This window comes from Anomaloglossus baeobatrachus, chromosome 6, assembly GCF_048569485.1.
Source record: "Anomaloglossus baeobatrachus isolate aAnoBae1 chromosome 6, aAnoBae1.hap1, whole genome shotgun sequence".
NCBI classification, from domain to species: Eukaryota; Metazoa; Chordata; class Amphibia; order Anura; family Aromobatidae; genus Anomaloglossus; species Anomaloglossus baeobatrachus.
In genome coordinates, this window is record NC_134358.1 from 496,160,409 (window position 1) to 496,185,033 (window position 24,625).

The 24,625-nt window shown below is 48.3% G+C and overlaps 1 protein-coding gene across 1 annotated transcript in view; it reads right to left on the minus strand.

Moving 5' to 3' along the window:
- Positions 1-24,625, minus strand: part of PRKAG2 (protein kinase AMP-activated non-catalytic subunit gamma 2) — a 479,771-nt gene that overhangs the window by 422,185 nt on the left and 32,961 nt on the right. The gene's annotated exons all lie outside the window — the stretch shown is intronic.

Below are 24,625 nucleotides of genomic sequence, written 5' to 3' on the forward strand. Positions count from 1 at the left end.
ACACAGAATAATGGACCCCAGAGGGCCTTCCATTAAGAGTAATGGGCCCCACATAGCCTCCATACAGAATAAAGGGCCCCACATAGCCGTCCATACAAAATAAGGGGCCCCACATAGCCATCCATGCAGAATAATAGCCCCCACATAGCTCTCCATACAGAAGAATGGGCGCCATATAGTCCTCCATACAGAATAATCAGTGCCATATAGTCATCCATCCAGAATAATGGGCCCCACATAGCCCTACATACAGTATAATAGCCCCACATAGCCCTACATACAGTATAATGTGCCCCACATAGCCCTCCACACAGAATGATGGACTCCATACAGAATAATGTGCCCCACATAGTCCTTCATACAAAATAATGTCCTCCACATAACCCTCCATACAGAATAATGTGCCCTACATAGTCCTCCATACAGACTAATGGGCCCCACATAGCCCTCCGTACAGAATAATGGGCCCACATAACCCTCCATACAGAATAATGGGCCCCACATAGCCCACCATAGAAAATAATGTGCCCCACATAGCCTACCATACAGAATAATGAGCCCTACATAGTCCTCCAAACAGACTAATGGGCCCCACATAGCCCTCCGTACAGAATAATGGGCCCACATAACCCTCCAAACAGAATAATGGGCCCCACATAGCCCTCCATACAGAATAATGGGCCCTACATAGTCCTCCATACAGACTAATGGGCCCACATAACCCTCCATACAGAATAATGGGCCCCACATAGCCCACCATACAGAATAATGGGCCCTACATAGTCCTCCATACAGACTAATGGGCCCCACATAGCCCTCCGTACAGAATAATGGGCCCACATAACCCTCCATACAGAATAATGGGCCCCACATAGTCCTCCAAACAGAATAATGGGCCCTTCATAGCCCTCTGTACAGAATAATCGGTTTAGACTATATGATCTGTGTGTACAGCTTTGTGATATATTCACCCACATATCCAAGCAATTATCCAAGGATGTACAAAAGCAAAGAGGTTCCTTCTAAGGCTACTTTCACACATCCGGTTTGAGCACTGCGGCTCAATCCGGCTGTGAAAACTATGCAACGGATGCGGCGAAAACACCGCATCCTTTGCATAAGTTTTTACATGCGGCCCGTCCGTTTTTTCCCGGTTGCGGCATGCTACTGAGCATGCGCAGTGGAAAAAACCGCATGCGGCGAGCGGATGCGTTTTTTTCCGCATCGCGCCGCATCCGGCCTCCATAGGTATGCATTGAAAAATGCGCCGCAGCGGCCGGATGCGGCGCGATGCGGTGTTTTTTGCCGGAGCAAAAAACGTTGCAGGGAACGTTCGATCCGGCCGCGGCATCGGCTAAATCTGCCGCATGCGGCAAAAACCGGACCGAACGCAAGCCCCTGCGGCACAATACGGCATTAATGTAAGTCTATGCAAAAAAAAGCGCAACCGGCGTTACAAAAGCCGGTTGCGGTTTTTCTGCAGAACGCCGTATTGTGCCGCAGAGCAAAAATCCGGATGTGTGAAAGTAGCCTAAGACGCCTTTACCTGCCATGTGTATGAACTGCTTGTACAGTAATTGTACTACCTGGATCATTCCATGGTAACTTACGTTACATTCAGAAGCCAAAAACTGAGATAATAATGGCTACAGACTGTTCTTTGAAGACGGGCACAAAAATGAGTGAATGTATATTGTATTGTATTGTTATTACTTGGTAACTTACGTTACCCAAAAAGAAATGTAAGTTACCAAGTAAAAACATTGTATTTTGTATTTAATTTGTATTGTTGTAAAATCAAACTGTTGAAATCTATTGAGAATAGTTCAGTGTACAATATACATTCCCTCATTTTTGTGCCTGTCTTCAGAGAACAGTCTGTAGTTTTTGGCTTCTAAATGTAACGTAAGTTACCATGGAACGACCCATGTCCATCAAGAGGAATCTGTAAAGGAATACTTTTTTGTACAAGTTGCTTTTTTTTTTTTTTACAATGAGAGTCAGTAGCAGATATGTTCATCTGGATCAGCACACATTTGCATGTTTGGGCCATATGCTTAGCAGATAATGTTAAGCCGAGTACATAGAAGCAGTAATGCGGCAGATATTCTGTTTGGATTTTTCAGGTGGACAATTCACAGCTTATTACAGTACCAGCACGGTGAATTATACCATCATCCATGCGCTTCAAGGAAAATACACAGTGGAAATTGACTGGCGCTGTGCATTTAGATAAAAAAAACCTTGTAGACAGCGTCCTACAGTCGGTGATGGAAAAATAGGAACATTTTTATTCTGCCTTAAAGCACAACATTTCGACCTGTCATTGGTCTTTTTCAAGCAAGTGTCTTTTATCCAAGTGGACCCCTTAGGATTTTTGGCCGGTGTGTCCTTAATGGGGTTATCCACTACTTTGACATTGATGGCCTATTTTTAGGATAGGTCATTAATGTCTGATCGGCCGAGGTCTAACACGTCGCACCCCCGCCGATCATCTGTTCTCAGTCCCGGTGGCAGCAACAGGCAACCAGCTACTGCACTGTTCCAGAGCTGGTCCATCCTCTGATAGCAGCGGCGGCCGGGTACTGCACATCCGCCTCCTATTGATTGGAATGGAAGGCGGGTGGGCAGTAACCAGCCTCAGCTGCTTTCAGGGTGCGTGCCCACGATCAGTGTTTGCAGTGTTTTGGATGCAGCATGCTTTAGCTGCGTCCAAAACGCAGCGTTGTACAGTACAAGCACAGTGGATGGGAATTCTAGAAATCCTGTGCCCACTGTGCTTGTTTTTTCTGCAAACACTGACCTGCGGTGCGTCTTTCCAGACCGCAGCATGTCAATTGTTTGCTGCGGATTCGCATGCGTCCTCCGTAGGAAGAACACAAGCGAGAGACCGCAGCACACTGATCCTGATCTTGGGTACGATCAGGTGCGGTCTCCTGTGGAGGAGACTCGCGACCCCGCAGGTCAGGACCCGCTGCTTCCAGGACGCAGAGTCTTGATCGTGGGCACATACCCTCAGAAGACGGAGCAGCGCTGGAACTGAGCTTGCTGCCACTGCTGGGACCGAGATCAGCTGATCAGCGGGGGGGCAGCATTTCAGACCTCGGCCGATCAATCATCAATGACCTATCCTAAGGATAGGCCATCAATGTCAAAGCAGTGGACAACTCCTTTAAATAGGTAATTGCCCTGATCTGCAGACGTCCATTTACGAGCAATCTGTTAATACTTCATAGAGCTGTTTATTTGTCATTCCCAGCAATGTCAATTTGTGTTGCAGATTTTCCACTTTGAATGCGGAAGGTAAAGTCTTGAGTGAATCCACACCAGTTCTGCGCCAAAATCTGTGTGATTTTTGTGGATTTTTACCACCGCACAGTTTGCAGCAGATTTTTTTTTGCAGTGGAGACTTTGGAACAGATCAGTGATGTGCGAAGTGAATTTGCCAGATCCTTGTCTTGCTTTGCTTTCATCCTCCATCCTAGAATTCCCAGTGCCTCTGAGGCCTCCGACACACATCCGTGCCACCGGTACGTGTTTGCCATTTTTTGCACGTACCGGCGGCACGGAGACACGTTCAGCAATGCTACCCTATTGTAGCAGGCACACACACGTAAAACCACACGGAACTTGTGTCCGTGTGCGTTTGTACGTTTTTCTACCCCCTGACATGTCCACGTTTTCTCCGACAGCACGGGTGTCACACGGCCTGCACCCTTATCACACGGCCCGCACCCGTACCCCACGGATGTAGTGTGGATGCGGTCCCGTGTGACACGCGCTGGAGAAAACACACGTGTCAGTGAAAAAAAACCCAAAACATTTACTCACCTTCTCCAGCCCTCCTGTCTCTGCCGCTGCTGCCACTTGCTGCCGACCGCCGCTCATTATTCTCATTTAATATTCACTTCACTGCAGCCGCAGCAGCAGGGAGACGGCAGGGCTGGAGACCGAAGATCAGCACCACGGACAGCAGCGCGGACCACGTGAGTATGCAAATTACCGGTTCTACGTGTGCTATCGCGGATAGCACACGTAGAACACACGTGGACCGCACGTACCCGAGACACGTACTTACCACACGCAACACGCAGGGTAATTACGTGTCTCGCGGCACGTGAGTGATTTTAACGGAAGTGTGTTTCAGGCCTGATGTGTAGGCTAAGTTATCACTGCCCAATAACACATGTATGACCTAATAACCAGAAGATGCAGCGGTGATGCTGGCACGTAGGAGGAGGTCTGTAGGGTTCCCATCTGGCAGCGCTGGACCAGGGTACTAATAATTCACTCATATCCATACATTAATGCTGAAGTATCGGAATGTACATTGTCTGGAACAAGAAGAATAGTATTCTCACTGCCTATTCATTTTCAAACATCAACCCAAAAAAACAGTATTTCAAAGCAAAACTGTAGCTGTTTGTGACCACGGAGCCTAATCCTTCTCAAGCTGCTGTGGTTTGGGCAGCTGGTTCCCTTTTCAGCTTCGCACAACTTGGACGCTTATGGAGTCATCTTGTGTGAACCCTTTATCAGCCTGAATGATAGGAAAGATCAGGTATAAACAAACGAGGGGGAAAGTCCATCTGTGCCTCTTGTATGATCCCACAGAGAAAAGTACGGCACATTTTTTCGGTGATGCAATATTGACATAGTCTGGTAGATGAGCATGTGATAGCGGTTGATTATGCAATCTTCTGTTGACATTTTTTTCTTGCAGAAAAATTGCAGAGTAAGTGTATTATACATCTGCTCAGAAGTTGAGGAAGTTGGATTTCATTTTATTGGTTTCAATATTATACTGAACTAGTCAGACATGAGGAATGCACAGTCAGCATACATATGCTTTCCATAAAATACAGAACACTCCACCATTAGTAACCTTAAAATAGAATGAAAAAATACTTAAATATACAGAGGAAAAGGGAAAAATGTGAATTAAAGAAGAACTCGCAATAATTTTTATATTAGCTAAACCTGTGTAAATGTAATGTAGTGTGCGTGCAGTAATACACTCCCCGATCCCTGTCCTCCTGGGTTTCCAGTGCCGCGCCCGTCCTCTTCTAGGCCACGTGAGCTTTATCCAACTTTCTAAATGACAGTGTGATCTATGTGTCAGCTAGAAGTTGATTTTACAATATAAGCCTACAGTCCCTTGTTCTGACGCTCCATAGACTTACTTTGTAAAAGTGACTTTCAGCTGACACATAGAGTCCAATAAAACAATATGGATAAAAGAAATCCGGGTTTAATGCTGCGCTAGAAACCACATGAATCCAGGAGTATGTGATGAAATATTTTTCTTTATTTCTGCAGGTCAACGCGTTTCAAAGACATATCCGTCTTCTTCATCAGGATACAAGAACAGACACTGTTCTTTTGTTCTAATGAAGAAGACAGATATGTCTTTGAAACGCGTTGACACCTGCAGAAATAAAGAAATAGGATTTCATCACTGTCACGAACCACCGGGGGGGTCACTCAGAAATCCCCCGCGCTGGCTACCAGTACGTCACAATCGGGGGGTAACAAGTGGGGGGTCACCCCTCCTTTATACCTCCCGACCGACAGACAGAGCACGTGACGCGCTCTCTAGCGCCCCTCTTATAGTCAGGCCAATTATGGAATTGCCCGACAATAAGCAAGGAGGCCGCTATACTACTTATGCCGATTATTGAAGGGTCCCCGGTGAGAGTAGGGTATATATTCCCCCGACCTCCGCGGGCGGAATATATAAAATCTCCCCGAATCTCACTGGCCTCCCCACAATAATCCTTGGCACAACTCGCTGCCACCAACCGCTTCACGGTAACTATTAGCCGAACACACAGACGTGGGATTCAAGATCGAGATAACAGAACAGCCCAAGATTAATTATATAATTTAATCAGCCTAAAGCACACTAGAAACTACAATATATACAATATGGAATCTACAGAATATACATAGGTCAGAGTACAGTTACAGATAAAGCATGGTTTACAAACAGGTATGCAATTCAATCAGTTACCTTGTGCGTCTGGCCACAGGGGGGCGCTGTAGACCAGGTTTCCAGGAACTCCCACAGATGTTTCCTACACGTGACCCCCAGCGAAAGAACACTGGAAAATGGCCGAAGTAGGGTTATCAACCTGGGCAAATCCAGGTCCCCTCCTACCTTCGTGACCTCAGAGGGAGCACTGCTCCACCCCTGGCTGGAGTTATGGACAAAATCCACAACATGGAATATGGCCATAACTTGGCCTGGGAGCGTCGTAGGCGGACGCCAATGCTCTCATTGTGACAGTTATGAATTTAGCTACAGAATGAGAGGTTTCATGACTTGTCTACTAGTTCCACATTGGCTGATATCACGCCTGGGGTATTTCCCAAGCTCCCGCTCCCATAAAAAAGGTGTGCCAGCATCGTCCGCATGCGAAAACACCATTTTTATGGTTGCCGTATTTATCGGAAATATGGCTTGCGAGATATGAACCATTTTTTACTGGAGTCGTTCTGTCTGGCTAGTTCCAGAGCCTTATAATGAGATACAACTCTTGTTACAGGGTGACGGCAGGGAGTCATCCTGTGTCCTTTGTTCCCACATCACCTAATTTCCATATCACAGGAGATGGCCATGGGATGGGTTGCTAAACAAGTTGTGTGAAGGAAAGGGGGGGTGACACCAGGAGAGGGCTTCCTGACATAACTTGAATATCATGATTTATCGTCATATCTCCGGATTTACCTCACACCTCCCCCCTTTTGAGGGCGCTAGGGGGCAGCACACTCCGGTGTTCCCCCGTGCGCCCGTCCGCGACCTCTCCTTGTCGGGACAGCCCGTCTGCGTTACCGTGGTCACGGCCCCTTTTGTGGCGAATGGTGAAGTTGTATTGCTGGAGCGCAAGGCTCCATCGCAACAGTCGCCCATTCGTCCCAGAGACGGTGTGCAACCAGCTGAGGGGGTTGTGGTCCGTCTCCACGATGAAGTGGCGCCCGTATAGATAGGGTTGCAGACGCTGCAGGGCCCACACTATGGCCAGGCACTCCTTCTCCATTGTGGAATAGGCCACTTCCCTCGGTAACAGCTTCCTGCTCAGGTACAAGACTGGGTGCTCTTGGCTCGCAGAGTCCACCTGGCTGAGCACCGCACCGAGGCCGAAGTCACTGGCGTCGGTCTGTACTACAAACGGCCGCGTGAAGTCGGCTGCCTGTAGCACGGGCGGGCTGGACAGGGCGTCCTTTAGGGCCCGGAAGGCTGTCTCGCAGTCCATTGTCCAATCGACTGCAGAGGGCAGCTTCTTCTTGGTGAGGTCCGTCAAGGGCTTTGCCAGGCTACTATAGCATGGAACAAACCTCCTATAGTACCCAGCGGTCCCCAAGAAGGACATCACCTGCTTCTTGGTCCTGGGGGTGGGCCAGGATGCGATGGCCTCCACTTTCTCAGGCTCGGGCTTCAGTGTTCCCCCGCCTACCCGGTGACCGAGGTACTGGACCTCGCTCATGGCCAGCTGACACTTGCCCGGCTTGATGGTCAAACCTGCCCGGTGGACCTGCCTGAGCACCTGTGCTAGATGCTCTAGGTGGTCCTCCCAGGTGGGACTGAAGACGGCAATGTCATCCAGGTACGCGGCCGCGTACCCTTCAAGTCCCTTGAGCAGGGTGTTGACCATCCGCTGGAAAGTGGCAGGGGCATTCCTCATCCCGAATGGCATCACCGTGGACTCGTACAGTCCAAATGGGGTAATAAAGGCAGAGCGTTCCCTGGCCTTGCGAGTCAGGGGGATCTGCCAATATCCCCGGCTCAGGTCCATGATGGTCAGGTACTGAGCCCCGGCCAACTGATCGAGCAGGTCATCGATGCGTGGCATTGGGTACGCATCGGCGACCGTGACAGCATTGAGCCCCCTGTAGTCCACGCAGAACCGAGTGGTTCGGTCCTTCTTAGGGACGAGGACTACAGGCGAGGCCCAAGCGCTGTTGGATGCCTGGATCACCCCCAGCTTCAGCATCTCGTCAATCTCCTGGCGCATGTGTTGCTGCACCTCCAGGGAGACCCGATATGCTGAACGCCGGATCGGGGGATGATCCCCAGTGTCCACGTGATGGACAGCCAAGTCAGTCCTTCCGGGCTGGTTGGTAAACAACCCCCGGAAGGGGTGTAGGGTGGCCCACAGCTGGGACCGTTGGTTCTCCAAGAGCTGGTGGCCAACCTCCACATCCTCAATGGATCCGCCTGCCCTAACCTGGGCTAGCATATCCAAGAGGGTTTCCGCTTCTCCCTCCTCGGGCAGGTTGCACACGGGGAGCGCACATGCCTCCCGCTCATGATGTGCCTTCATCATGTTCGCATGGAAGGGCTTCCGCCTTCCACGGGCAGGGTCCAGGGTGACCAGGTACGTCACAGGGTTGAGCTGCTGGTACACGAGGTATGGGCCTTCCCAGGCTGCCTGAAGCTTGTCCTGTGGTACGGGGACCAGTACCCACACCTTTTGACCCACTTGGTAGGTCCTCTCACAAGCGTTCTGGTCGTACCAACGCTTCTGATCGGCCTGGGCTTGAGCCATATTGTCGTGTACCAGTTGCGTCAAGGCCTGCATTTTGTCCCGGAAGCGCATGACATACTCGATAACCGACACTCCAGGGGTGGCCAAATCCCCTTCCCAAGCCTCTTTCACCAGAGCCAGGGGGCCCCGCACACGTCGCCCGTACAGGAGCTCAAACGGTGAGAATCCTGTTGAGGCCTGTGGAACCTCCCGGTAAGCAAATAACAGGTGTGGGAGATACCGCTCCCAGTCACGCCCATGGGAGTCGACCAACATCTTAAGCATCTGCTTTAAGGTGCCATTAAACCGCTCGCACAGGCCATTAGTCTGTGGATGGTACGGGCTGGCCACCAGATGTCGCACCTGGACTTGCTTACAGAGGGCCTCCATCAGCTGGGACATGAATTGGGTCCCCCGGTCAGTGAGCATTTCCTGGGGAAAACCCACTCGGGAGAAAATCTCCAGCAATGCGGTGGCCACCTTGTCAGCCCGAATGGACGACAAGGCCACTGCTTCTGGGTACCGGGTGGCATAGTCCACTACCGTCAGTATGAAGCGTTTCCCGGAGCTGCTGGGGATGGCCAGCGGGCCGACCAGATCCACAGCCACCCTCCTGAAAGGCTCATCGATGATTGGCAGAGATACCAGTGGGGCTTTGGGGTGTGGCCCCGCCTTCCCCACTCTCTGACAGGTTTCACACGAACGGCAGTAGGCAGCCACATCGGCCCCCATTTTTGGCCAGTAGAAATGCTGGTTTAACCTGGCCTTGGTCTTAGCGATCCCTAGGTGTCCGGCCATCGGAATCTCATGTGCGATCCGCAACAACTCCGTCCGGAACGGATAGGGTACCACTAACTGTCGGTCCCTGGGCCACGCCTCCGGTGAACCCTGCTGGACCGTGGCCCGGTACAGCCGTCCTTGGTCCCAGACCACTCGCTCCGGGTCCGAGTCCGAGGGAGGCTGTGCCGCCTGCTCCTTAAGAGCTTTCAGGCTGTCGTCAGCCTCTAACGCTGCCTGAAACCCCTGACTAGATGTGGCCAGAATCGACGAGACTGTCACATCTTCAGTCAGTACCCCGGGACCTGTGTCCTGGCCTCCACCTGACTCGGCTGCCACTTGGTCAGAAGGGGAAGAGCTATCGGACCTCCGGGAGGCCCCTTGGCTTCCAGCACTCCCACTGCGGGTGACAGCGGCCACAGCCGCTGCGACCGTGGGTCGTGCCTGCTCCTCCTCCGTTCCTGACCAAGTCGCCGGTTCAGGCAGACCTACCTGGCTTCCTGACACCCCGGTTGTGGGGGAACCATGCACCGAGATCTTACCTGGGAGCACTTCCGCTCCTGGACCGGCCCCAATCTCACCTGCCTGTTCCCCTCCTGCAGCAACAGAACCCCGCTGTGAAATCTCTGGGGACCCCACATTTGCTGTGGTAGCCCCCACCCCACACACTGGTCCTCCCCCTGCAGCACCCTGCTCTCTGCTTATCCCTGCAGAGGGCAGCAGATCCCAGCTCACAGGCTGATTACTTGTAGAGGCATTGTCACACCTTTCTCTGACCCCCTCCCCTGTCACAGCTGCAGCTGAGTGTGTGTCTATGGTGTCTATGCAAGCAGAAATATCAGAGTTCACTCCCCCCTCTCTCACATCATTCATAGATAACACATTAACATTGTCAGGAGTCATGTCCGTACTGGCTGAAGGTTCAGCCCTTGGTGGGGGCCCAAACTGGGAGGTTATCTGCCCCAAATCTGTCCCAAGTAGCACGTTTGCGGGGATCCGATCAGTTACCCCCACCTCCCTCACCCCTCGCCCTGCGCCCCAGTCCACATAAATGTCAGCAACAGGCAGCGCCGGGTCAATGCCTCCAATCCCGGAGACAGCGAGGGTTTTTCCAGGGATCAAGTCTTGGGGGGACACCATCTCAGGCCGCACCAGAGTCACCTCCGAGGCGCTGTCTCGCAGTCCCATGGTCACAGACCGGCCGACGGTGACAGGTTGGAAGCTGTCCAGGGACCTACCACCACCCCCACCCACACAATACACCTTGGGCGGCCCTTGGGACGGGGACGGAGCCGGGGCCTTGGGACGCTGAGGGCACATGGCCTTGAAGTGTCCAGGTAGGTTGCACTGGTGGCACCGTCTTGGTTCTGCCACGGGCCTGGAGAGGGGAGTTGAGGGGGACACCCCCTGCAGTCTAGGGGCAGGTGGGGCAGTCGCAGAGTTCATCTTACCCCCTCTCCAGGTGCTGCTGGTGGCTGCTCTCCTGGCTTCAGGAGCCCGATTGTTGGTGTAGTCATCGGCCAGGGCAGCTGTAGCCGTGGACCCCTTTGGCTTCTGGTCTCGGATGAACTGGCGGAGATCCTCAGGGCAGTTCCACAAGAGTTGCTCCGTGATGACCAAGTCCAGGATCTCTGGTCCGGTGGAAAGCTGCAGGCCTTGGGTCCAGTGGTCGGCAGCTCGGGCAAGTGCCCGCCGGTGGTCAGCCCAGGAGTCCTTTGGTCCCTTCTGCAGGGTCCGGAACTTCTTGCGGTAGGACTCCGGAGTGAGGTTGTACTGTTGGATCAGGGCCCGCTTGATGGTGTCGTAGCCCTGATCTGCCTCAGCAGGCAAGTCCCCAAGGATTTCCAGGGCCTTACCCCTTAAACGGGGGGTCAGGTATTTGGCCCACTGGTCCTTGTCCAGATGGTGCTGCAAGCAAGTCCGTTCAAAAGCAGTCAAGAAAGAGTCCAAGTCTCCATCCTTCTCCAGCACTGGGAAGTCCTCAACACGGACCTTTGGAAGTTTGGTGTCTTGAAGGTCACGTGTGGCTGATGAGGGCTGGAGCTTGGCTAGATGCAGCTGGTAGTCACGGTCTGCCTGTCGCTCCGCAGCCTCACGCTCTGCCTGGCGCTCTTCACGCGCTGCTTGCCGCTCCGCAGCCTCAGCATCACGCGCTGCCTGCCGCTCTGCCCTGCGCTCTGCCAGGAGTTCCTTGTAGCCCTTCTGGTCTCCAGCCTGGAGAAGGGCCATAGCCATTTGAAGAAGGCTATCCGAGCCTCCCAGGCTCGGTGGAATGGCACGTGGTGATCTGCGGCCCGCTGCGGAGCCTGGTGATTCACTGTCCATTGCAGAGCGGAGGGCTGGCATCTGGCTCGTTGAGGACCCTTGGGTGAGCTGCTCCTCATCTTGTCCAGCAGTGCCAGGTTGTGCAATGTCCTCTGCAGAGCTGTTTTCTGGCGTCGAGCTCCTGGAGGACTCGTGGGCAACCTCCTCATTACTGTCCACAGCACCGTCCTCCCTCTCTTCGGCTCCTGCTTTAGCATTGGCCAGTTGCCTAGCTCTGCTCCTGGTGCCATCAGCCATTCTTGCAGACTTTTGGTCACTGACACAGAACTGACACCTGATGCCTCCACACACCTTACAGTATCTGCACTCTGACACTCTAGTGTTGAGCTAGTCTGAAGACCCCAGCAGCCACAGCTGCTGCAGGCAGTCTTTAGTGTCTGGGAGTATGGGTCTCACACTCACACACACTATTATCTCGATCCCACCGCTTGCCACCAATATGTCACAAACCACCGGGGGGGTCACTCAGAAATCCCCCGCGCTGGCTACCAGTACGTCACAATCGGGGGGTAACAAGTGGGGGGTCACCCCTCCTTTATACCTCCCGACCGACAGACAGAGCACGTGACGCGCTCTCTAGCGCCCCTCTTATAGTCAGGCCAATTATGGAATTGCCCGACAATAAGCAAGGAGGCCGCTATACTACTTATGCCGATTATTGAAGGGTCCCCGGTGAGAGTAGGGTATATATTCCCCCGACCTCCGCGGGCGGAATATATAAAATCTCCCCGAATCTCACTGGCCTCCCCACAATAATCCTTGGCACAACTCGCTGCCACCAACCGCTTCACGGTAACTATTAGCCGAACACACAGACGTGGGATTCAAGATCGAGATAACAGAACAGCCCAAGATTAATTATATAATTTAATCAGCCTAAAGCACACTAGAAACTACAATATATACAATATGGAATCTACAGAATATACATAGGTCAGAGTACAGTTACAGATAAAGCATGGTTTACAAACAGGTATGCAATTCAATCAGTTACCTTGTGCGTCTGGCCACAGGGGGGCGCTGTAGACCAGGTTTCCAGGAACTCCCACAGATGTTTCCTACACGTGACCCCCAGCGAAAGAACACTGGAAAATGGCCGAAGTAGGGTTATCAACCTGGGCAAATCCAGGTCCCCTCCTACCTTCGTGACCTCAGAGGGAGCACTGCTCCACCCCTGGCTGGAGTTATGGACAAAATCCACAACATGGAATATGGCCATAACTTGGCCTGGGAGCGTCGTAGGCGGACGCCAATGCTCTCATTGTGACAGTTATGAATTTAGCTACAGAATGAGAGGTTTCATGACTTGTCTACTAGTTCCACATTGGCTGATATCACGCCTGGGGTATTTCCCAAGCTCCCGCTCCCATAAAAAAGGTGTGCCAGCATCGTCCGCATGCGAAAACACCATTTTTATGGTTGCCGTATTTATCGGAAATATGGCTTGCGAGATATGAACCATTTTTTACTGGAGTCGTTCTGTCTGGCTAGTTCCAGAGCCTTATAATGAGATACAACTCTTGTTACAGGGTGACGGCAGGGAGTCATCCTGTGTCCTTTGTTCCCACATCACCTAATTTCCATATCACAGGAGATGGCCATGGGATGGGTTGCTAAACAAGTTGTGTGAAGGAAAGGGGGGGTGACACCAGGAGAGGGCTTCCTGACATAACTTGAATATCATGATTTATCGTCATATCTCCGGATTTACCTCACAATCACATACTCCTGGATTCATGTGGTTTCTAGCGCAGCATTAAACCCAGATTTCTTTTATCCATATTGTTTTATGTCTCGCTTCGGGGCTGCTGCTGACCACTTTTTGATATATGTGCATCAAGGAGTTGTGCCTGACACAACTTCAAGAGGTGAGTGTGCCTTTGGCACCATATTAACGAAACCTTATACCTGGTAAGACCCTATGTGCGCTTTCTCTTCCACAGACAAATAATACATAGAGTCCAATGTGAGCCGGCAAGTCAGAATAGAAGTCACATGAGTGGGAAGAGTACAGGAATGTCACTGAATGTTGGGGATAGGTACACAGGTTTAGCTAATAAAAAAAATGTGGAGTGCTTCTTTCAAACATAAGAGTGGTGCTTTTAATCTAAGCCTCCTGGTCACAGTCTTATACTCCCCCTCCAGTCTCTTTACTTTTTACAGATGCTGCTCCATTCCCATAAAGCCATCTTGTATCCGTAACTTATGACTGATCAGAGGTTAGTAGTTACATCACAAATGCTCAATACAAGTCTATGAGAGCAAGAACAAGGCTATTATAGACTTGTACTGAGTTGTGACGTCCGGTGCACATAAAACCCTGGAGCTGACGGCAGGTCACAGACTGCTGGAAACCAACAAAAGCTGATGGAAGGTGAAGACAGCGGCAGGTGAGTATATGAGCCATAAAATAAATGTTCAAAAAAATCTCTGGAGTGGTGCTTTAAAGGTAGACTTAGGGCGGCTTTGCACGTTGCGACATTGCACGTGCGATGTCGGTGGGGTCAAATCGAAAGTGACGCACATCCGGCGTCGCAGTCGATATCGCAACGTGCAAATCCTTTTTGATACGATGAACGAGCGCAAAAGCGTCGTTATCGTATCATCGCTGCAGCCTCCGACATTTCTATAATGCCGGTGCAGCGACAGGTGCGATGTTGTTCCTCGCTCCTGCGGCAGCACACATCGCTGTGTATGAAGCCGCAGGAGCGAGGAACTTCACCTTACCTGCCGCCGGCTGCAATGAGAAGGACGGAGGTGGGCGGGATGTTTACATCCTGCTCATCTCCGCCCCTCCGCTTCAATTGGCCGCCTGCCGTGTGACGTCACTGTGACGCCGCACGACCCGCCCCCTAAGGAAGGAGGCGGGTCGCCGACCAGAGGGACGTCGCAGGGCAGGTATGTGCATGTGAAGCTGCCGTAGCGATAATAATCGCTACGGCAGCTTTCACTATATATCGAACGTGCGACGGGGGCGGGACCATCGCTGCAGCATCGGTAACACATTGTTACTGATGTCGCAGCGTGCAAAGCCCGCCTTAGGCTAGGTTCACATTTCCGTTGTTTTGCATCAGTCACATGCGCTGCTTGACACTTGTGACTGATGTGTTGTACAACGGATGACAAGAATAACAATTCATTGTCGGATTCCGTTGTAAAACGTTAGAGACAGAGAACGATCAGCTGATCGCTCACATTAGCCGGCCGCCGGTTGATCAGCTGATCGCTCTCATTAGCCAGGTGATCAGATGATCGCTCTCATTAGCCAGCCGCCGGGTGATCAGCTGATCGCCTACAGAAGGCGGCCGCCGGGCGATCAGCTGATCGGTTACAGAAGGCGGCCTCCAGGTGATCAGCTGAGTGCTTACAGAAGGCGGCTACCGGGCGATCAGCTGATCGTTCGGCCGCCGAGAGAGAGCATGCGCAGCGAAATCAAAAGGATTCTGCTGCTCAAAAAACGCTACATGCTGCGTTCCTGCCGCCCGACGGTCAGTCGTTCCATGACTGATCAGTCGGGCGGAGGATGCAACGCAGCGTGATCAGTCACAATCCACCGCTCATACAAGTCTATGGGAACAACGGTGCGAGGTACTGAAGTAAAGGGAGGCGACTGAAGATAAGTGTGGCATAGTTTTAACACAATCTCATAGTGGTGATAACTGTAACTGTTTAATTTCATTAGGGACTTGTTGTCTGTGTTTGTCTGGGGTACTGTGAAAAAGCAAAAAAAAAAAAAAAAAGTGTGTCTAGTGATTTAGTCAGTAGTATTAGCCACACCTGTTTCTAGAGGCTTCTAGCAGCTTCTAGTAGTCCTTGTAGAACTATATAAACCAGCCAGAGCTAGCGAGGTGCTGAGAGTGCGAGGTACTGAAGTAAAGGGAGGCGACTGAAGATAAGTGTGGCATAGTTTTAACACAATCTCATAGTGGTGATAACTGTAGCTGTTTAAGAAGAGAAGAGTCGCCGTAAGCTGATCGATTGCTGGGACTTGCCGGGTCTCGCTGTTTGAGGACATCGCAAAACCTTTCGCCTGTCATACGCTACATCAGCATTATGGAAGAGAAGAAAATCCACATGGTCACCTGCAACACATGCTACATGTTTACGGATCTGCCGCACAAGAAATTCAACTTCACCTGTCAAAAGTGCAAACTTGTTGCCCTCTTAGAGGAAAAGGTGCGGGGACTGGAAGAAAGAATAGCAACTTTGAAGCTAATTAAAGAACATGAGGACTTCTTGGACGAGGCAGAAGCAACAATTCAGGATATGGAAAGTGAGAAAAGCTTCAGAACACATACAGAGGCTGAAAAGTGGACACATGTGACCAAAAGAAGCCAGCGGATCAAGTGGTCGGCACCACCCACACAGCTTAGCAACCAATATGAAGCCCTCATGCTGGAGAACGAAAATGGCACAGCTCAGGATGATACCGGCTCTACAGGAGAAGACACAGTATCATCAAAAGAAGTTACTTTGTCAACAAAAGCAGAAACAAAAGACACTCAAAAGCACTCAGGAGCAACAAGCAGTGCGTCCAGAAAGAAAAGAAGAGTGGTAGTTATGGGCGACTCACTACTAAGAGGCACGGAGGCAACTATCTGCAGGCCGGACATAACCGCACGAGAAGTATGCTGCCTCCCTGGAGCAAAAATCAAGGATGTGGCCAACAGGATACCAACTATCCTCGGATCCAAGGACGAATACCCGTTCCTATTGATACATGTAGGAACAAACGACACGGCAAGAAATGATCTGCCAACTATTTGTGAAGACTTTGAAATTCTGGGGAAGAAAATACAGGAATGGAACGTACAGGTTGTTTTCTCATCAATCCTCCCAGTCGATGGCCATGGTGTCAGAAGATGGAATAGGATACTAGATTTGAACAACTGGCTACGACGGTGGTGCAGGCAGCAAGGATTTGGATTCTTAGACCATGGAGTGAATTACCTCTACGATGGACTTCTCGCAAGAGACGGGATACACCTCACAAAACCTGGGAAACACACGTTCGCCAGAAGGCTTGCCACACTCATCAGGAGGGCTTTAAACTAGAAGAAGAGGGGATGGGAGAAAAAACAGCAGACAAGAACATGCAGCAGAAGGACAAACTAATCAAGGATACTAGATGCCGTAAAGAGGACCCAAGACAGGGTACTAAGAAGGAAGCTGAGAAAAGGGGAGCAAAACTTCTTTCCTGCATGCTGACCAATGCAAGAAGCCTGACCAATAAGATGGAAGAACTGGAGCTGGTAATGTATGAGGAAAAATACGACATAGTAGGAATAACTGAGACATGGTTAGATGACAGTTAGGACTGGGCGGCTAACCTGCAAGGATATGAATTGTTTAGGAGGGATCGTAAAAAAAGGAAAGGGGGTGGAGTCTGTCTATATATAAAGTCCAGTTTAAAGCCCAGACTAAGAGAAGATATTCAAGAGGGAAATGAAGAGGTGGAGTCTCTATGGGTGGAGATACAAGGAGGGAAAACTAATAAAATCCTCATAGGGGTTTGTTATAAGCCACCAAATATAACAGAAACCACTGAAAATGTATTATTGAAACAAATAGACAAAGCAGCAAATCACAATGAGGTAATTATTATGGGAGACTTCAATTACCCCGATATAGACTGGGAAACTGAAACCTGCGTATCTCAGAAAGGAAACCGGTTTCTGTCAGTAACTAAGGATAATTATCTGTCCCAACTTGTGCCGGGCCCAACTAGAGGGACGGCCCTTCTAGACTTAATTTTAAGCAACAGGCCAGATAGAATAACAGACGTACGAGTGGATGGGCACCTAGGGAATAGTGACCACAATATAATACAATTCCACTTGTCCTTTAGTAAGGTGCCTTGGAGGGGGGTTACAAAAACGCTGAATTTCAGGAAAGCAAAGTTTGATCAACTTAGAGAAGACCTTCGCCAAATTGATTGGGACAATGTCCTCAAAAATGGGAGCACAGAAAATAAGTGGGAAATTTTTAAATCGGTATTAAACACCCACTGCGAGCTAGCCATACCATACAGAAATAAAAGGGCTAGGAACAGGAGAAAACCAATGTGGCTTAATAAGGATGTAAAAGGGGCAATGAATAATAAGAAAAAGGCATTTAAAAAGCTAAAACAAGAAGGCAGCGAGGAAGCATTAAAAATATATAGAGAAAAAAATAAAATGTGTAAAAAACAAATATATTTAGCAAAAGTAGAAACTGAGAGACTCATTGCTAAGGAAAGCAAAACAAATCCCAAACTATTCTTTAATTATATAAACAGAAAAAAGATTAAAATTGATGGTGTTGGCCCTTTAAAGAATAATGAGGGTAAAATCATAGAAAGCGATGTGGGAAAAGCAAATGTTTTAAATACTTTTTTCTCAACTGTGTTCACACAGGAAAAGCATATGCCAGGGGAAATGCAGAGTGATCATGTAAATGCCCCATTAAGTATGACCTGCCTAACCCAGGAAGAAGTGCAGAACCGACTTAGTAACATTAAAATTGACAAATCACCAGGCCCTGATGGCATTCACCCTCGGGTATTAAGGGAGTTAAGTAATGTGATAGACAGGCCTCTATTCCTTTTATTTAAAGACTCTATAGAAACTGGGTCTGTTCCACTGGATTGGCGGCTAGCAAATGTGGTACCAATATTCAAAAAAGGGTGCAAAAGGGAACCTGGAAACTATAGGCCGGTAAGCTTAACATCTGTTGTGGGTAAAATGTTTGAAGGGTTTTTAAGGGATACTATTATGGAATGTCTCAATGTTAATAACTGTTTAACTCCATATCAACATGGATTTATGAAGGATCGCTCCTGTCAAACTAACCTGATCAGCTTCTATGAGGATGTAAGCTCTCACATGGACCGAGGAGAATCATTGGATGTCATTTATCTCGACTTCGGTAAAGCATTTGACACTGTCCCACATAAAAGACTGCTAAGTAAAATGAGAAAGCTTGGGCTCGGGGAAAATGTGTGTAGATGGGTAGGTAGCTGGCTTAGTGGTAGAAAACAAAGAGTGGTTATTAATGGTGCATACTCAGATTGGGCCAGGGTTACTAGTGGGGTGCCACAGGGGTCTGTATTGGGCCCCCTACTATTTAATATATTTATTAATGATCTGGTGGATGGTTTACAGAGTAAAATATCAGTATTTGCAGATGATACAAAACTATGTAAGGTAGTTAACACAAAGGAGGACAGTTTGCAACTACAGATGGACTTGAGTAAATTGGAGAATTGGGCTGAAAAATGGCAAATGAGGTTTAACACAGATAAGTGTAAGGTTATGCACATGGGAAGGAGAAACAGATGCTACGATTACTTACTAAATGGGAAACTGCTGGGGAAATCAGACATGGAAAAAGACTTAGGCATCTTAGTGAATAAGAATCTAAATTGGAGTGCCCAGTGTCAGGCAGCAGCCACCAAAGCAAATAGGGTGATGGGATGCATTAGAAGAGGTCTGGGGGCACGAGATGAAAACATCATTCTCCCTCTGTACAAATCACTAGTCAGACCACACTTGGAGTATTGTGTGCAATTTTGGGCGCCGGTGCTGAAGAAAGACATTACTGAACTTGAAAGGGTTCAGAGGCGGGCTACTAAAATAATAAATGGAATGGGTGCATTACAATACACGGAAAGGTTATCAAAATTAGGTCTATTTACTCTAGAAAAGAGAAGACTTAGGGGAGACCTAATAAATATGTACAAATATATCAGAGGGCCATATAGAGATCTCTCCCATGATCTGTTTGTACCAAGGACTATGACAAGAACAAGGGGGCATTCTTTTCGATTGGAGGAAAGAAAATTCCTACATCAGCATAGAAGAGGGTTCTTCACGGTAAGAGCAGTGAGGCTCTGGAACTCTCTTCCTGAGGAAGTGGTGATGGCCAACTCACTGAATGAATTTAAGAGAGGAATGGATGCATTTCTTGTTAGCAAAAGTATAGAAGGTTATAAATAGCATAATCTTACAGGTAGATAGAAGAGCGACCTAGATTATTAGAGGAATGGGTGGGCTGCAATACCAAGACAGGTTATTAAACTTGGGGTTAGTTAGTTAGGAAAAACAAAGGCTTAGGGGGATCTAATCACAATGTATAAATATATGAGGGGACAGTACAGAGACCTTTCCAAAGATCTCTTTACACCTAGGCCTGCGACTGGAACACGGGGGCATCCGCTACGTCTTGAGGAAAGAATGTTTAATCATAATCACAGATGAGGACTCTTTACTGTACGAGCAGTGAGACTATGGAGCTCTCTGCCGTATGATGTTGTATTGAGGGATTCACAAGTAAAATTTAAGCAGAGCCTGATCGCATTAATTGAAAAATATAATATTACCAGTTATGTATATTGGATTTTATGACAGGGTGTTGATCCAGGGAACTAGTCTGATTGCCGTATGTGGAGTCAGGAAGGAATTTTTTTCCCCATTGGAGCTTATTTGACACATTGGGGTTTTTTTGCCTTCCTCTGGATCAACATGTTAGGCTACGGGTTGAACTAGATGGACTTAGAGTCTCCCTTCAACCTTAAAAACTATGAAACGGAATCCACCAAACGGATTGCGTTGTTTATCAGAGCGGCGGATTGTGACTGATAATAAACAACGGAAATGTGAACCTAGCCTTAAACACAATTTATAGTTCCCATAATTTGGAAACTGCGATTGTGTGCCATCAAAGGTCAATTGAACTTTGAGAGAAGCAGGAAAAGTTGTTAGCTGGCACAGGACAGCTACTTTGTAATTTGCAAACTTGGGTCATGTGACTGCCCAGTCGCACAAGTAACAGAGCGGAATCCTGACAGATTCAGCAATCTGTAATTATATACGGTGAGAGAGTATAGAAATTTGTCTGAAGCCAAGAAAAAACCTTTAAGCAATAAGTCATTTACTGATGAGATATTCCCTAAGTAATATTGTGCCACAGTGACACCAGGGATGTCACAGTATTAACACAAATAAGCAGCAGAATTCAAAATATATCAATACTTATTAAAGGGAATCTATCAGCAGGTTTTTGCTACCTCATCTGACAGCAGCATGATGTTGGCAAGGAGATTCTGAATCCAACGATCTATCACATAGACTACTGGCTGAAGCTGTTCTGAAACAATCAAAGAATTTAGATTCACAAAGACAGCAGAGCTGATTGAGCTGTCCCACCCACATCAGGCTCTCAATAAAGATTGTACATTGACTGAGATGTCAATCACAGCAGGGGGCGTGCTGGACTGTCCTGCATATGAGTTTCTAGTCCTGCAATATTAACCACAAGGTAATAAAGCCATTTGTTTACATAAAGAATTGCACACACATTGATAAGAGAAGCACAGTTGCGCTTTGGTTTTCAACCCTTACAGCATGCTCTCCTCAACTTACATAGCAAAACCTGCTAACAGATTCCCTATAACACCTGAGGAAAGCCATTCATTCTATGTTCACAAGCTTTATTTGAGCAGCTTATTTTTCCACAGACAAAACTTGATCTCTTGACTTACAAAAAGCAGGTTTTACTGAGTTTTCGCTGTATTTTTTTTGGTGAAGATTATACGTTATTTGTTTTACATGGTAAATAAAGTTAGTTTTATTCACCAAAAACACAGGTGAAAAAATGCTGCAAAAAAGCTGAAAGAATGGAGATATTGCAGATGTAAAAAAAATGCTGTAGCTAGGGGAAAAAAACAAACAATTCTGTACATGAGATTTCTGAAATGTCACAGCTTTTGCTAGTACTGTAAAAAGCAACTTTTAATTTGCATAAAAAATGCTGGAGAAAAAAAAAATCACTGGAAAAATGCAACATGTAAACATAGCCTAATTTACGGTAGTCACATTTTTAAAAGACATTTTCTCTTTTAACATCCAAGTATAGTACAGATAAACACCATCTTACACATTCAAGTGACTTGTGAGCTAGAAAAGAGTGGGGACAGTGGAAACATGTCAGTTCTCAATGTTATATGCCGGCAAAATCATCAGGAGTGCGTGCAAATTTCACACAGTAGTGTTCACGCAAAGGAAGATTATACAGAAAGAAGAAAAACTACAACACAATAGAAAGGAGAAGTGTGGGGTTTTGTATCTAGTCTTGGGTTTTGCAGATAAAAAAACCCAGAAAACAGCAATACGTTTTGGTTATGTTTATAAAATCCGTCCATATATCTTATCTTAGTGGTCTTTATAAAATCCGGACATATATCTTTGTGGTCTTTCTAAAATCCAGTTATATGTCTTAAGGCAGCGTTACACGCTACGATACGCCGCCCCCGTCGTTTGTGCGTCACGGGAAATTCATTGCCCGTGGTGCACAATGTCGTTGACCCCCGTCACACGTACTTAGCTCCCTAACGACCTCGCTGTGGGCGGCAAACATCCTCTTCCTGAAGGGGGAGGGACGTTCGGCGTCACAGCGACGTCACACAGTGGCCGCCCAATAGAAGCGGAGGGGCGGAGATGAGCGGGACGTAAACATCCCACCCACCTCCTTCCTTCCGCATTGCCGGCGGGACGCAGGTAAGCTGTGTTCATCGTTCCCGGGGTGTCACACGTAGTGATGTGTGCTGCCTTGGGAACGACGAACAACCGGCGCACAGAAGGAGAAACGACATTATGAAAATGAACGACGTGTCAACGAGCAACGATAAGGTGAGTATTTTTGCTCGTTAGCAGTCGTTCGGACGTTTCACACGCTACAATATCTCTAACGATGCCGGATGTGCGTCATGAATTCCGTGGCCCCGACGCAGATCGTTAGATATATCGTAGCGTGTAACGCCGCCTTTAAGGTTTTTCTAAAATCTGGCCCTATTTTTTAGTGGTCTTTATAAAATCCGTCCATATATCTTAGTGGTCTTTATAAAATACGGATATATACCGTATGCCTTAGTGGTCTTTATAGAATCCAGTTATATGTCTTAGTGGTCTTTATAAAATCCGGAAATATATGTCATTGTGGTCTTTATAAAATCCAGCCATATGTCTTAGGCAGGCTTTACACGTTGCGACATCGCTACCAATATATCGTCGGGGTCACGTCATTAGTGCCACACATCCGGTGCCGGTAGCGACATCGCAATGTGTAAATCCTAGGTGCGACGACTAACGAGCGCAAAAGCGTAAAAAATCGCTGATCTGTGTCACGTCGTTCATTTCCATAATGTCGTTACTGCTGCAGATACGATGTTGTTTGTCGTTCCTGCAGCACCACACATCGCTGTGTGTGAAACCGCAGGAACGACAAACATCTCCTTACCTGCGTCCACCGGCATTGCGGAAGGGAGAAGGTGGGCGGGATGTTATTTCCCGCTCATCTCCACCCCTCCGCTTCTATTGGGCGGCCGCTTAGTGACGTCGCTGTGATGCCGAACGCACCTCCCCCTTGAAGGAGGGATTGTTCGGCGGTCACAGCGACGTCGCCGACCAGGTATGTGCGTGTGATGCTGCTGTTGCAATAATGTTCACTACGGCAGCAAGCACCAGATATCGCATGTACGACGGGGGCGGGTGCTATCGCGCTCGACATCGCTAGCAATTGCTAGCGATGTCGCAGCATGTAAAGCCCGCCTTAGTGCTCTATATAAAATCCAGCCATATGTCTTAGTGGTCTATATAGAATCCAGTTATATGTCTTGGTGGTCTATATATAATCCGGTCATATGTCTTAGTGGTCTATATAAAATCCAGCCATATGTCTTAGTGGTCTATAGAAAATCCAGCCATATGTCTTAGTGGTCTATAGAAAATCCAGCCATATGTCTTAGTGGTCTATATAAAATCCGGCCATATGTGTTCCATTGATAGAAAAACCACAGCAAGAACAGCAGCAAGTTAAACACTGATCTTGGTACTTCGATAGGGTGTCGTACTGTCCGGTATCATTCCTGCTTCCCTGGATTGTGAAACTCCACAGAATATGTTTGTGCTATAGAAAATCAAGCTTTACATTGTAAGTGATAATCGATTCCCACCTATGTAATCTACAACTTTTCATCAGCAAACATGTTAGATATGATTTTATATATCTGCTCTGGACTAGTTCAGGGCAGGAGCTAAATACATAGAAGGCAGCCTCTTGCAAAACTCGAAATTTCAACACTCACCATTTATTGCGTAAGGCAAATCCAGAGATCCAGAATCTGGCCGATGTCCAACAAATGTGGAAAGAGGTGTCTGAAGAGGCTAGTGTTTTGCCTATGCTTGCAATAGCAATGCGACTGATGTACTGTGACAACTGCTGGCTTCCTCTGATTTCAGGGCGGACACATGAAATAGCTGTAGTATCGTTTACCACATTGTGTGACACTGACGACCTCCTGCAATGGGATTTTACATTCTTGGGAAATCCCTCATTTTAGCAGAACTACCTTTTTGCAGTCCATGCTTTATTATAAGGACCAGGCAGGACTGGCGTCAATATTGTGGCCTCAGTGTAGTTAGTAGTCATGTTGTGGCGATCAATTATGGCTTCAAAATAAAAATATATTAGAATTAAGGTATTATTAAATATATGACTTTTGTTGCATATTTACTATATTATTGCTGGAATTAAGGAAAGTTTAGAATTTTCTATTATATTAACATGTGGTATCATGTTCTAATAATATAAATGTTTGTTCACACGTAAAAAACGCTGCACTTTATGTCGCTGGCGGAGGAGGGGACGCTGCGCTCTCCCACTGCTCGGGTCCGGCTGCCGCTGCTGCTGCGGCATCTGCTGCTCGGTGGCTCGAGCGATGGGCCGGATCCCGGGGACTCAAGCGGCGCTCCTCGCCCGTGAGTGAAAAGGGGATTGGTTTTGGGGATTTATTGTCTGTGACGCCACCCACGGTTGTGGTGATTGTGTGGACACCACCGCTGCTCTGTATGGGGATCCCGGGAGCGGTGACAGGGAGCAGCTTTGTTGTTATTTCTCCCCTCCGTGGGTAGGGGGTTGGTTGTCCCGGGGCCCGGTGATGGGGTAGGGGTGGATGGCAG